Below are 13,173 nucleotides of genomic sequence, written 5' to 3' on the forward strand. Positions count from 1 at the left end.
GATACTGGGCTCCGATATGTTGAGGGGGAGTAGATTATGGGAAGAGCAGAAGCAGGAAGATTCAGAGCAGGCCCACCTGAAAAGAAGCTTGAAAAATAGAAAGTCCACGGAGAAGAGGGGCTTCATAGATGGGCAAATGTGGCCCCTGGAGCGGGCCCTACAGCGAAGGTAGTCTTGGAGGCCAGGTACCCTGGGCAGAAGTGGGGGACCTTCCTGGGACCTTCTCTCAACCCCCACCCCCACCCCCCAGCCCCAGCCTTGCTAAGAGGGGAGGAGGGTAAGGTCGTGCTCTCTTTCCACTTTGAGGCTTTGGATTGAAAAGTTCAGGAGAGTGAAACCTGATTTACAACAAGGAAGAGAAAAATCAATACCTTCGAGAGATTGGCAGGGGGTCAGGGGGGGATAACTTTACCTGGGAGGGGGGTTTGGCAGAGGGTGGGAGAATTTTGCCTACCAAAACTCACAACTAGATTCCCACTTTCTCACGAAGACCTGCCTCCCAGGCTCTCTCTCCCACCGCTCCATCCTACACCCCGCAGTATTGTTTTCTCTTGCAAACGTCAAGCGGTCTAGGTCTGCCCTCAACCAGAGCGCGACTTGCTTTTCAGCTCTTAGGTGCTGCGGCTTTCGCGAGGATGTCCAGGAGTAAGTTTTAGCTGGGGCCATTTCACACTGCCAGGCTTTCCATCACTCAACTGCTAGCCAGGGTGAGGGTGAGGCGAGCCGAGCCGCGCAGGGGGTCGCTCACAGGAAGAAATCGGTGCAACCTAAGCAACGCTCGGGTTGTTTCGAACGCTCACTGGGAAGGGGCTTCAAGGGCACGTCTCAAATCCTCTGCGTTCAGTCGGTAGAACTCGGCGACTCCCCCTGCCCGCCAGAGCGCGGAGCGGGGCGCCCCACCTGCGCCGGGCGGTCTGCTCCTGTGGGCTGGAGTTTGCAGACTTGGCTCTCAGGCCGACTCTCCCGGAGTTGGGTCGAGCGCGCCGGGCCAATGAGCGCGCCCCGTGGAGGGCTCGGCTCCCCCCGCGCGCGCTGATTGGTCCCGCGGCCCGCGAGGCAGGGCTGGCCGGCCAGGGCTGCAGGCGAAGGCGAGTGCCCGGCGCGAGTGGGAGTGGCGCGCGCGCCCCCCGCCGACCCCCGCCCCTCCCCGCCGCGTTCTCTCTCCTTCCTCCTCCCTCCCTCCCTCGCTCCCTCCCCGCACTCCCCGGCTCCGGCCGCGCGCTGGCGGGGCTCCGCATTGCACACTCTGGGGGCGCCGCAGTGTTCGTGGGATGGGGCAGCGGGCTGCCGCTGGCGGCCGGAATCCGCGCGCAGCCCGGGTGAGTAGAGGCGGGCTTCCCGGGAGAGCACAAAAGGAGACTGGGTTGGTGCCAGCGGCTCTAACTACTGCGGGTTCTGGGCCAACCAGGGAGTGGGCTTAGTCCCTGGAACTACCCAGTGCTAGGACACCCAACCCCCTTCCCGAGGCCGAGGGAGCTGGGGTGCTCGCCTCTGCATCCCGCTCCGGTGTTCTGTCCCCGAGTGGGCAGCCAGCACTGCGCGCAGGTCTAGAGGGGCGTGTGTGTGCGTGTGTGTAGCGCTGGCTCACAGAGGGTGGGATGGAAATGTCAGGAGCTGCCAAGTTCAACGCTGGAGGAATCTCTCCCAGGAGTAATTCAGCACCTTCTCTGGGCCAAGTGTGCGTCCACCAGGAACTCCAGCCGGAGGGAGTTCCTGGGCGGCGGAGTGGCAGCGCCCCACATGTTGCTGCAGGGGGTGGGGGTGGGGGGTCCATGGCCTGGCTGCGCCCACCCAGGGCCACTGCCCAGGATGCAGTAAGCTGGGGCGCCTCCAGCCATTGCGGGAATTCGCCAGGCCCTCCGACCACCCACCCGGGCGACTGGGCGAGGGGGCCGTCCACCCACGGAGCCCGGGCTTCGCCTGGGCTTGACTTGGCGATGTGTTTTTCTCTCTGGTAACAGCAGTTCGGTTGATTTACATTTGGCTAAACAGTGAATTTTAGCCTAAAGCGCTCTATCTGTGGGTCTGTCTGACTCGTTCTGCCCCACACCACAGTCTCACTAGCTCTCCTCCCCTCCCCACACCCTGCCCCCAGTATCCACCCCTCTCATCACTTCGCCCGTACAAAACTTGGTGTTTCAATATGATGACATCCTGCGTGGTCTCAGGCATCTTAAGTGCCACAATCATTTGCCATTTCCTAGGGAACTACAAGGGCTTGTATAATTTTGGGAGGGGGTTGAGGCGGGAGGAGATCTTTGGTAGCGATTTGGTGGTGGAATAGCATTGACCTCCCAGAGCATATCTCAAAAAGAATGTTAAGCTTCTCCCTCTGGTAACCTACCCAAAGTGTGACCTCCAAAATTCAATTTTCTTTGTGGGAGACTAGGGAGTTTAGATTCTCCAGGGAGAAGCTTATTTCTTGTTAAATTGAACTATGGTGACATATACTCTGTTCTGCTCTGCTCTGGCCAGCCATTGCAGATGCCATGATATTATTAGAGCAATTCCCTTAAAGCCATTACATTTTCTTTCGAGTGAGAGGACTCAAGATAGCTGCTTAAAATTTTGGATCTGCACCTTATTTCTCTGGAAGACATTAATGGTTACTGTATATGTGCTCACGTGTACCAAGTTTGCGAAAGATATTTGTGCAATCGTCCATGAAATGGCTTAATGCACATTTATGTTAAACCCATTTAAATGTAAAACATCTATCTGTTTTCAATTTTAGTTTCCACCTTGACCAAAGGCACCAGACTGAAACAGGACTTAAAAACAGGTCCTGTTTAAACAGAGGTTTTACAGAACTCTAGTCCTCAGAGCACACAGTAAGCTTTCTGAGCTTGTAGGTACACAAAGCCTGTTAAAAATTGTGAATGGTTCTTTGGGTTAACAACATCAGAAATGTTTCTAGAGCAAAAAAGGGAGATAGGATTCATGGGCCTATATTTTAAAGCTGTTGACAATGTTTTTAAAATGAATGTTTATATTACAGAATGGGGCTGATTACAGGCAAATAATATCAAGTAAAAAAAAATCTCGTGTATCGCATCATGCTATACAGTTTACATGGCACATTGTGATGTCCTATTAAAGTGTCTGTGAGGAAGTCACATTTTTGTCACCCCCATTTTACAGGGGGGATCCATAAGGCTCTTGGAGATTATGATTTTTTCCCAAGGTGAATTAGTAGAGTTCGAGCCAAGTTTTTTCTTTTTCTTTTTCTTTTCCTTTTTCTTTTTCTTTCTTTCTTTCTTTCTTTCTTTCTTTCTTTCTTTCTTTCTTTCTTTCTTTCTTTCTTTCCTTCCTTTGCTCTCTCCCTCCCGTCCTTCCTTCATGTGGACTATATGTTCAGTGTTTTCCTACTTTCAATTTCTGCACTTCTTTTTACTATTCAACCTGTGGCTTCGGGACCAGTATGTACCATTCCCAAAAAGCTTTGCTCTCTGCTAAATATCATTTAACTCCCACTAGGATGTAGGGTGATGAGGATTTAAGGAGAAAGCTAATAATGTTTTTAAGGAACTGTCCTTTTTCAAAGGGGTATATTATTTTTGTTAATGAGTTATTAAATATACAAGTAAACAAAACCCTAAAGAATGATGTCCTAATGATAGGGTTTCAGGAAAATCAAGGGCTGGTAGTGACAGAGATGCTTGTAACAGTGACAGAAATATGTAAGTCTCCCCCTTTATAAGCAGGAACTACTCATAAGCTCTATAGACAATTACAAGGAGGTACTAATAAATGATTATTTCATTAGTGCCATTCTTATGTTAAAAAGAATTGACAAAACAGATTACTTATATAAACCCAGAATCACTCAGGAAAAAAACAACAACAAATACCCATTTATCAAAAAGTCCTGAAATCGTCATTAACAAGTGTACAAATGCAACAGAAGATATTGGTTAGAGAGAAATCCTGTTTTTACTTGCATAGTTAGCATTAAGGAGCATACAGATATCTACTGCCTATCTGATTATTTATTAAAACCCCATCATTTGCAAATATTTTCTTGGAAAATTATTGCACACAATGTTTATTTGTGACATTGCATAATATTTCTTAAGATAAATAGAATTAATTTTGTTTGCATTAATGTAGGTAGGTAATGAGTTGACTAGTAATAATTCCTAGTTAAGTGTGCGGGCTTTGGAATCAAGTCCCGGCTTCACATATACTAATTGTGGTAGGACTTCAGAAAGTGATTGAACCTCTGTGTGCTTTGGAGAGACACATAAGAAAATACATAAGTTTTCTTATGTGTAGAGCATGAATAACAATGATGCCTACCTCATGCAGCTTTTCAGTTTATTCATGTGGCAATATTTAGTGAGCACCTACTAAGTGCCAGCACTGCTCCAGATGCTAGGGATACATGGACAGACTCCTTGCCAATTATGTTTGCAGTCTAGTGCCTGAAAATTAATGATGTGATACGTGTAAAATGCTTAGTGTGGAATATGACACCCAGGAAATGCCCCATGATTGTTAGCTATTGGTATCATACGTTCACTCTGGAAATGTTCACTGAGTACCTAGGAGATGTAGTGTATATTGGAACACATAATGATGAATATATATATTTCAATTCAATTCAATTTGATATTATAATGAGAGAGAGAGAACTCCAAAGAAAGACGTCAAATATAATCAGTTCTCTAAAGATAATTCAGTGCAGACATGGAAGAAGGAAAAATGGAAATAAATACTTAAAAATTAAATTAGCCATTAGAAAGTGGGGAGTAAGTATATGGATTTCCTTACACGAACTTACGATAAGGAAAATAAAGGTCTTGTATTCAAGCTATTTGAAACATTGAATACATAGGAAGAAAATAAAGAAAAAGTAATTCTTACTTAGATATATATAATGAGAAAGAATTTTTTGACGGGTCAGATTATTGAATTGAACTCACAAAGGGTGACAGATCCCAGGCACACAAAAATGAGACAGCCAAAATGAACTTGAAAAAAAAAATCCTTGCAATAGATTCCTAAAACAATAGCCAAAGACTCTTAAATACTGTGAAATGAGAATTGTAGAAGCAGTTGGCTTACATTGTACCAAACATATACTCAGAGATAAAAAGAGAACATAGTGGAAATGGATTCTTTGCTTCACCTTTTGCTGAGTAATATTCTTACACCCAGGCTTTCTCAAGCAATAATCACATTGCAGGAAATAGAGAAAATAAGTGCTCAGGATATCCAGACCTAATCAACAGACTAGACACAGATAAATCACTAAGACCAGGTGGCCATTACCCGAGTGTGATGGAGAAACTCCGTTGTGTAAGTGACAGCTCTCTGGGGCATTGGCTGGTATCCCTAGGGTTCCTGTCAGGAGGAGGGTTTCAGGGAGGACCCTGGAGTCCTTGAACCAGATCTGTGTCCTCACGGACAATTGGAGATCAGTATTCAAAGCTAACACAGATTATATCAAATACAACATATTTCGCAGAAAGGGGGAGGATTGTATTCAAATTAAAGGAGGAAGTATGTGGCTACAGTGTTACAGAAAATGTAATATTTTTAAACTTTGAAAAAGCCTAGCTAGATTTCAAATCCCAGTTCCCTCCCAATTCATGACCTTTTTTGTCTGGCCAAGAAATAAGAAACAGAGTGAAGATAGACAGTTCTCTGCATGGACAAATGGGCTCTTCCAGGAAGTAGTTTGGGGATGATTTTATTTAAACTTTTATAAATGTTCACAGATGGCATGTAGTTCTTATGAGTAAGTAAAAATCAAGCTGATAAAGTTGAACCATAGGAATAACGTAAAAGACAACCTAAGTGGGAAGAAAAATAATAGAAGATTAAAGGCAAAATGGAAGATTGAAGATAAGTGTACTTGGGGAAAGCAATCCCAAGCACATTTATAGGAGATGGTTTTAAATTCTATTCCCATCAGTAGTCAACAGAGCCAGATAATATTCTCTCAGCCGTCTAAAGAAAAGTGTATCTACCAAGTTAAAGTCAATATTAAGAGAAGGGGGAGGGGGGATATAAAACTCTGTGCTAGTGTGACACCATTTTTTGAAAATGTATTGTTGAGTAAGTTTATATACATCCTTGCTACTTATTTGTTCATCTATCTGGATAGAAAGTAATGCATTACCACATTAACAGCGACTATCTCTGGGTAGTATGGGATTGCAAATGTTTTTATTGTCTTCTTTTACCCCATTGTTTTCCAAATTTTCTACAATGAACATGCATTGCTCTTATGAGAAAAAGTGCTCTGAAAATATAATGTAGTGTTATAACCTCAGATTTCATACTGTTTTACTGTAAGAAAGGCTTGTTTGATGATCATATCTGTTTCTTCGGAAATCTGTAGTTGCAAATTTTGCCCTGAATTATCTGTATATACAGCGTGTGTAAATAACTTCCTTGTATTTACTATTAGGAAAAAGTGTGGCTGAAGAGCACTGGTGCTCTCTTTTAGGGAGTGAGAACTGTGAACTTGAAAGAGATTCATTCCATTTTTGCCATAACTATCAGGATATGAAGAACCAACCTATCAGAAGCGTTGCTGACTCCTTTGTAGACTGTAAGCCCCATGAGGACAGGGACCAAGTCTGTTTCTTTCCCTTTGGACTCCACAATTGGCCTGGCACATGGCAGTCTCCCAATAAACACGCTCAATGTTTGAATTGAATGAAATGGATGAGAACTCCAATAGACTCACAGAAATTGTAAATAAGAAGAGATCCTAAGGCCCACTTTGTTCTTTGAGGTCATGTGATTCATTCAGGTCATATGACCTTATATGATCTATAAGTCATCCTGACACTCCTTGTACTACACAACCCCTGGGCCACAAAAATGGTCTGGGTTGGTTAACTAGGATCCTCTGGGCTTATTCTCAACTTTTGATCCAAATCCTACTCCTTGATTCCATCTCATTTCATTTTGTTCCTGTGTTTTTGGACTAGGGTTTTGTTTCTTTCATTGGCTCTAGATTTTACCTTTCTGTCAGGCGTAGACTTGGGATCACCATCTTCCTTCCTCAATTTGGACCCCAGGGTATATGATCCCAGTGTGCTCTGCCCCTTTCTGGTAAGCTATAATCTTTGCAGGAGAAAAATATATGCCACAAACTATTAAATATTCATAACTGAACCTAATACTAGATCCCTAGAAGAAACCTGGGAGTCAATGTATATTCTATGCCAATGTCAGCTTGATAAGTTGCTGTTGTTAAGATAATAATATACCCGGTTTGTCAGAATCTTAGTGGAAGAACAGATTATTGTATCTTGTTATTGTGTAAAATATCGTATATATGTCACTGCATGCAACTCTTTTTTTTTTTTTTTTTTAATTTTATTTATTTATTTATTTATTTATTTATTTTTTTATTTTTTAATATATGAAATTTACTGTCAAATTGGTTTCCATACAACACCCAGTGCTCATCCCAAAAGGTGCCCTCCTCAATACCCATCACCCACCCTGCCCTCCCTCCCACCCCCCATCAACCCTCAGTTTGTTCTCAGTTTTTAACAGTCTCTTATGCTTTGGCTCTCTCCCACTCTAACCTCTTTTTTTTTTTTTTTTTTTTCCTTCCCCTCCCCCATGGGTTTCTGTTATGTTTCTCAGGATCCACATAAGAGTGAAACCATATGGTATCTGTCTTTCTCTGTATGGCTTATTTCACTTAGCATCACACTCTCCAGTTCCATCCATGTTGCTACAAAAGGCCATATTTCATTTTTTCTCATTGCCATGTAGTATTCCATTGTGTATATAAACCACAATTTCTTTATCCATTCATCAGTTGATGGACATTTAGGCTCTTTCCATAATTTGGCTATTGTTGAGAGTGCCGCTATAAACATTGGGGTACAGGTGCCCCTATGCATCAGTACTCCTGTATCCCTTGGATAAATTCCTAGCAGTGCTATTGCTGGGTCATAGGGTAGGTCTATTTTTAATTTTCTGAGGAACCTCCACACTGCTTTCCAGAGCGGCTGCACCAATTCACTGCATGCAACTCTTATTGTCATTCCTCAAGAAAGATAGATATGAAGGAACCAGATATGAACACTCAAATGATCAAATCAGTGTCCAGGATTGTGAATGAGTCCTTGCGGAAGGTAGCTAGTATCTGATGACAGAATATAAAGAGAACAACTCTTCCAGGAAAGAAAAAGCCCCAAGGGATAAGACCCTTGTCTATATACTATGAAGTTACTGTAATGTCTACTAGAATATCTCCTTAGATTCAACTAATCTGGGGCACCTGGGTGGCTCAGTTGCTGGAGCGTCCGACTTCGGCTCAGGTCATGATCTCACGGTCCGTGAGTTCGAACCCCGCATCTGGCTCTGTGCTGACAGCTCAGAGCCTGGAGACTGCTTCGGATTCTGTGTCTTCCTCTCTCTCTGCGCCTCCTCCGCTCATACTCTGTCTCTCAAAAGTGAATAAATGTTAACAAAAAACTAAAAAAAAAAATAAAATAAAAGATTCAACTAATCTGACTGCAGGACTACCACTGGTCACCCATGGCACCAGTGTAACCAGAAGACCACAGGACAGGAACCATGACTTGCCATCAGGCATTCCTTTGTGGGAGCCCTTGCAACCACCCAGGGAGCACAGCTCAGGTATGAGGAGATGAGGGTCACATTGGACAGGCGTGGGAGCCATCTTGGCCTAGAGGCCTCATGCCCCCTGGAGCTGGCATCTTCTTGTAACAACTGTATAGACAAAGCTCCCAGGATTCCATAAAGGATGTAAACAGTTTCCAGAATCGCCGGTGGTCAGGGATACTGCAAGTATCATTTCTGCATCAGGTTATTCTAGTTTTCACTCAGTCTGCCAATTAGAGGTCACAGTTATAACTGGTGACTAGTTACCATAACTAGTAACTTCGTTGACTTTTTTACCCTTCTCAGGTTGCTACAGAAGAAGGGCTAGATGGATACTGGAAGTCAGATTCTCATGCACACATTTACACATAGAGCATACTTTGGTCATTTCTCATGAGAGTGGAAAATTAGAACTAGAAAACATGTGTTGGCATTTGAAAGCAAGGGATTTGGGGCAGAAAGTAATAAGCCCAAGGACTTTATAATATTGCTGTCCCTGCCCTGCCCTCTCACCTGCCCATCCTCACTCTCTGTCTTGCCAAGGGGGCATGCAGGCTAAAATCAAAAGTAGATTTAAGAAACATATAGGTGTGTGTGTGAGTGATTACTACATAATAGGTTATTAGGGGACACAGCAGTACTGGCTGTGGAATCTTCATCTTCTGATAGACCTGTCAGAGGCCATAGATGTAAGAGTTCTTAAACCCAGGATTGTCCTACTGTCTCTGCCATGAAAAAGAAAATGAAGATTGGATTGTTATCTGAATTATCAAAGCAAGTCTCTTTAAGCATCCTAAGTGATTAACAATATGGTTATTGTGTTTGGGTGGCAGGATTTTGGGTGACCATTTTCAAAAATATATTCCTTAATGTTTTTACGCTCAAGAAGCAGGAGAAATAAGGATTACATTATTCTCATCTCATTTTTCCCTTTTCAGTACTGAATTGTACAATAAGTTAGAAAATGTACACATTATTTAAGTTTCCATCGAGACATCTAGAAATACTGGTTCCTTTATGCCATTAAAGCAATTTAGATAATGTATACACTTAGTTGCACTTATAATAATAGCATTTATTACTCTCTACTTTTTGTTTGTATGGCTTTTCATCTACAGGACCCTACCTACTTGTGCAGGATTATGCTAATTTTCCACTGGCAGAGGAGCAGTGCAGTGTAAAGGTTAGAGGCCAAGTTCTCCTGTGTTGTAATTCTGCCCACCCATTGCCAACTGTGTGACCTTGGGCAAGTTATTTAGTCTCTTCCAGTTTAACTGGTTGCTGTGAACTAGCGGGGTGACCTTTAGCAAGTTAGTCACCCACTGTCTGGCCTTCATTTGCCTCAACTATAAAACCAAGGGGCTGCACCAATTAAACTTTAAGCTCCGAGATGAGTAGGCACCAATATGTATTTTTTGACATTTAAAACTACTCATTAATGCTGATCTAATAAAATAGCTTTGAACAACTGAAAGTGGCAAAATGTTGGTATTTAGACCAAACTAAGTGAAACAGAGTTCTTGGCTTCTAAGTGCATGAGATCTATAATAAATAATTTAAAAGATCTAGCGCATCTCCCTGGAATTTGTTCTTTTCTCGCTCTGTAGATCTTCACTGTTCTTTGACTTGATTATTCATGCAGAATACATTTAATTTCTTACAATATTTCTATCTTGAAGAGGAAAAAACCCCACTTTCAAGTGTTCTAAAAATATTACCACTTAAAAATACTGGCTTTAATAGAAGTAATATTCTGCACTTATGTAGTATCTTTCCATAGAAGATCAAAGGAGGGGTATTAGAAGTACATGGTTTTCTTTTATGTATAACTTCATAGAAGAATTTCTTTTATGAAATTCTTTTAATTCATGTTCCTAATCACTCAACTGAGTGAATTCCCAAAAACTTTTGCAGCAGTTCTGACTCTTGGTCAGACACGTCCTTGGTCAGGAGTGTCCTTACAGCCATTACTTCCCAATGGACAATCCTTTTTATCTTTCGAGGCCTTGTTAAAGTGCAACCTCCCCCCAGAAACCTTTTCTCCTGATTCTCCTCCCATCAGTAAAAATGTTACTCTTTTATTTAGACTTGTATTTTTTTTTTTTTTACTGACGTGTTTCTCACATTTAGTTTATTATTTACATAATGTCTTATTTTTCTTGAATGCTAGTGTGAGCATAGTGTCTTGTATAGAGTAATACCTCAATAAACATGTTGAATAGAATTAGCACTTTCATAGAGAAAAAGCTGTTGGGATCATGATGGGAGCAGCACAAAAGATCAGTTTATTTATCTTAATTTATTTATTTTTAATGTTTATTTATTTTTGAGAGAGAGGAAGATTGACAGAGTGTGAGCAGGGGAGGGGCAGAGAGAGAGGGAGACCCAGAACCCAAAGCAGGCCTCAGGCTCTGAGCTGTCTGAGAGACAGAGCCCAATGTGGGGCTTGAACTCGCGAACCACGAGATCATGACCTGAACTGAAGTCAGATGCATAACCAACTGAGCCACCCAGGTGCCCTGAAAGATTGGTTTAGATGGAAAGGATAGTTTTAGTTGTTTATAATAAGTACCACCTAATTTAATCTCTGGATATCCATGAAGAACAAATCCCATAAACTGACTTCTCTTCAGAGACACTCCCCTGCTTTTGTTTTCTAGAAATACCCTCTAGTATTGAGGTTTATACAGAACAGACTGTAAGTCATTAGTCACCATGACCTAGGACTTGGGGAAATGAGGTATGCCATCTTCACCGGTGGAAATAAAAACTGGCTTGCTTCACACTTCCACGCTAAGCTGTACTATGCTTTTTAAGGTGCATAGATAATTTCTGTTAAACAAAAACAACAGAAAAGTTGAAGGAAGAAAATAATCATTCTTCTTCCTGTCACCCAGATTTATTATTCATATGTAATTTCTTACTACCTCAATAATATTGTTTTTCTCTAGGTCACATGGTGGCTGCCTAACTATGTATATAGCATGTGTTCAATGTGATCCTTATTCTAGTAGAATAAAATAGAGGGCAATATATCAGACTTGCTATATATAGGTGAAGATATACAAAATCTTTCTATGCTATTGAAAAACTCTTTCATGAGCCATCTCCCATATGGCCCCCTTCTCATAGAAGAGAGGAACATACATAGTGAGGACTGGCACTTTTTAAATGGAGACCGAGACAAGGCAAGATTTAATCTCTAATGGCCAATGTTCTTCCTGTTCCATTGTCATAGATTGGAATCACAGCCAGCTGATTTAAAGTGTTGTTTTAAGAAGTACCAGGTGAGATATGGCAGAATTGACATCCACTCCATCCAGTTCTGAGAAACAACTCAGGGTTCATCTTCCACTGTTGCCAGTGTCGTTCTTTGGTATAGCCAAGCCTGGCGAGTGATGATCAACATGATGCAAAAGACATTTTCCCACCAAAGCTATTTAGAGGCTCAACTTTCTAAATGAAGGACAATACATAGCTATAGTGGAATAGCATTTCAAAGAAAGATACATTGTGTAGGGGTACTGTTTTCCCGCCTTGGGAACTATCTAGGAAAGACCTTTGCAGGAGAGGTAGTTTCCAGTTAGGCTAAACAAAATAAGGAAATGCAGAGTGCTATGTAGCACCTAAAGGGCGTTGCAGGCAAGTGGGTAAACTCATTTCCTGTGGCTTCTGGCCCACTCTGACATTGCATGAGGGTTTCCCATCTCTCCAGGAGAAACCGTGTACTGAATAAGGTTGGATGTGGAAAATGGAAAAGAGTGCAGAGAAGATGGAACCAGAGGACTTAACAGTTAAGGAGAGGATCATCTACTTTATGATCAGTTTGAGAAAACTTTCCCTATCCTGTCTGATTCCAGACCTCCCTGGGAAATCCCTGCAATAAACATATATAAAGTTGAGGAGAAACACAAAGTTCTATTGCTTTAAATTATCTGTCCTATTCCTGCCATGGCCTCCATTAAAGCCACTGCCTGGTAAGTCATTGTTAAAAGGCTTCCCATGGGGAAAGGATGCACTTACTAATGAATGAATCTGAGCCAGTTAAGAGGTGCTCATTGGTCAAGTAGATAAGTAGAAGTTGAGGGAATGTAGGAGTCTGAGGAGAGTGAGGCAGGGACTCAGGAGAGGCAACTATTTTGTAGTGAGGTATGGGTGGAAAGGAAAGTTGTTGGGATCTCTGCTTATTTATCCAAACTCCAGTCATTCTATTTTCTGAATTATCAACCACTAACTAATTCCAGGTTTTTGGCCAAATGAGTTAATTTTGAATTTCCGTTTCTTCATCTGGAAAATCATTGTATGATGAGATCAGCACTTCTAGGACAGGATCTGCAAGAAGAAACACCAGTTCTGTGGAATGTTAAAGGCAGAAAAAAGGGGATGATGGTTCAATATGTTTGGAACAATGGGTTAAATAATATATATATATATATATATATATATATATATATATATATATATGTTTACATTGCAGGACTTTTGGTAACTGAATAGTCACTCTAAATATCTGAAAGGAGGTGTACTACTCAGTGAAGCCCCAAACTGCTTGAAAATAGCACCCCCTTT

General features: G+C 42.1%; 1 protein-coding gene across 1 annotated transcript in view; it reads left to right on the plus strand.

Annotated features, from left to right (window-relative positions):
- Positions 1 to 1,253: 1,253 nt before the first annotated feature.
- The window catches only part of LYPD6 (LY6/PLAUR domain containing 6), a 123,902-nt gene continuing 111,982 nt past the window's right edge, over positions 1,254 to 13,173 (plus strand). The window contains exon 1 of the mRNA XM_042948751.1: positions 1,254 to 1,319. The gene's annotated coding sequence lies outside the window, so the exon portion shown is untranslated. The remainder of the gene's footprint in view (positions 1,320 to 13,173) is intronic.

Source organism: Panthera leo, chromosome C1 (genome assembly GCF_018350215.1).
Source record: "Panthera leo isolate Ple1 chromosome C1, P.leo_Ple1_pat1.1, whole genome shotgun sequence".
NCBI lineage: Eukaryota > Metazoa > Chordata > Mammalia > Carnivora > Felidae > Panthera > Panthera leo.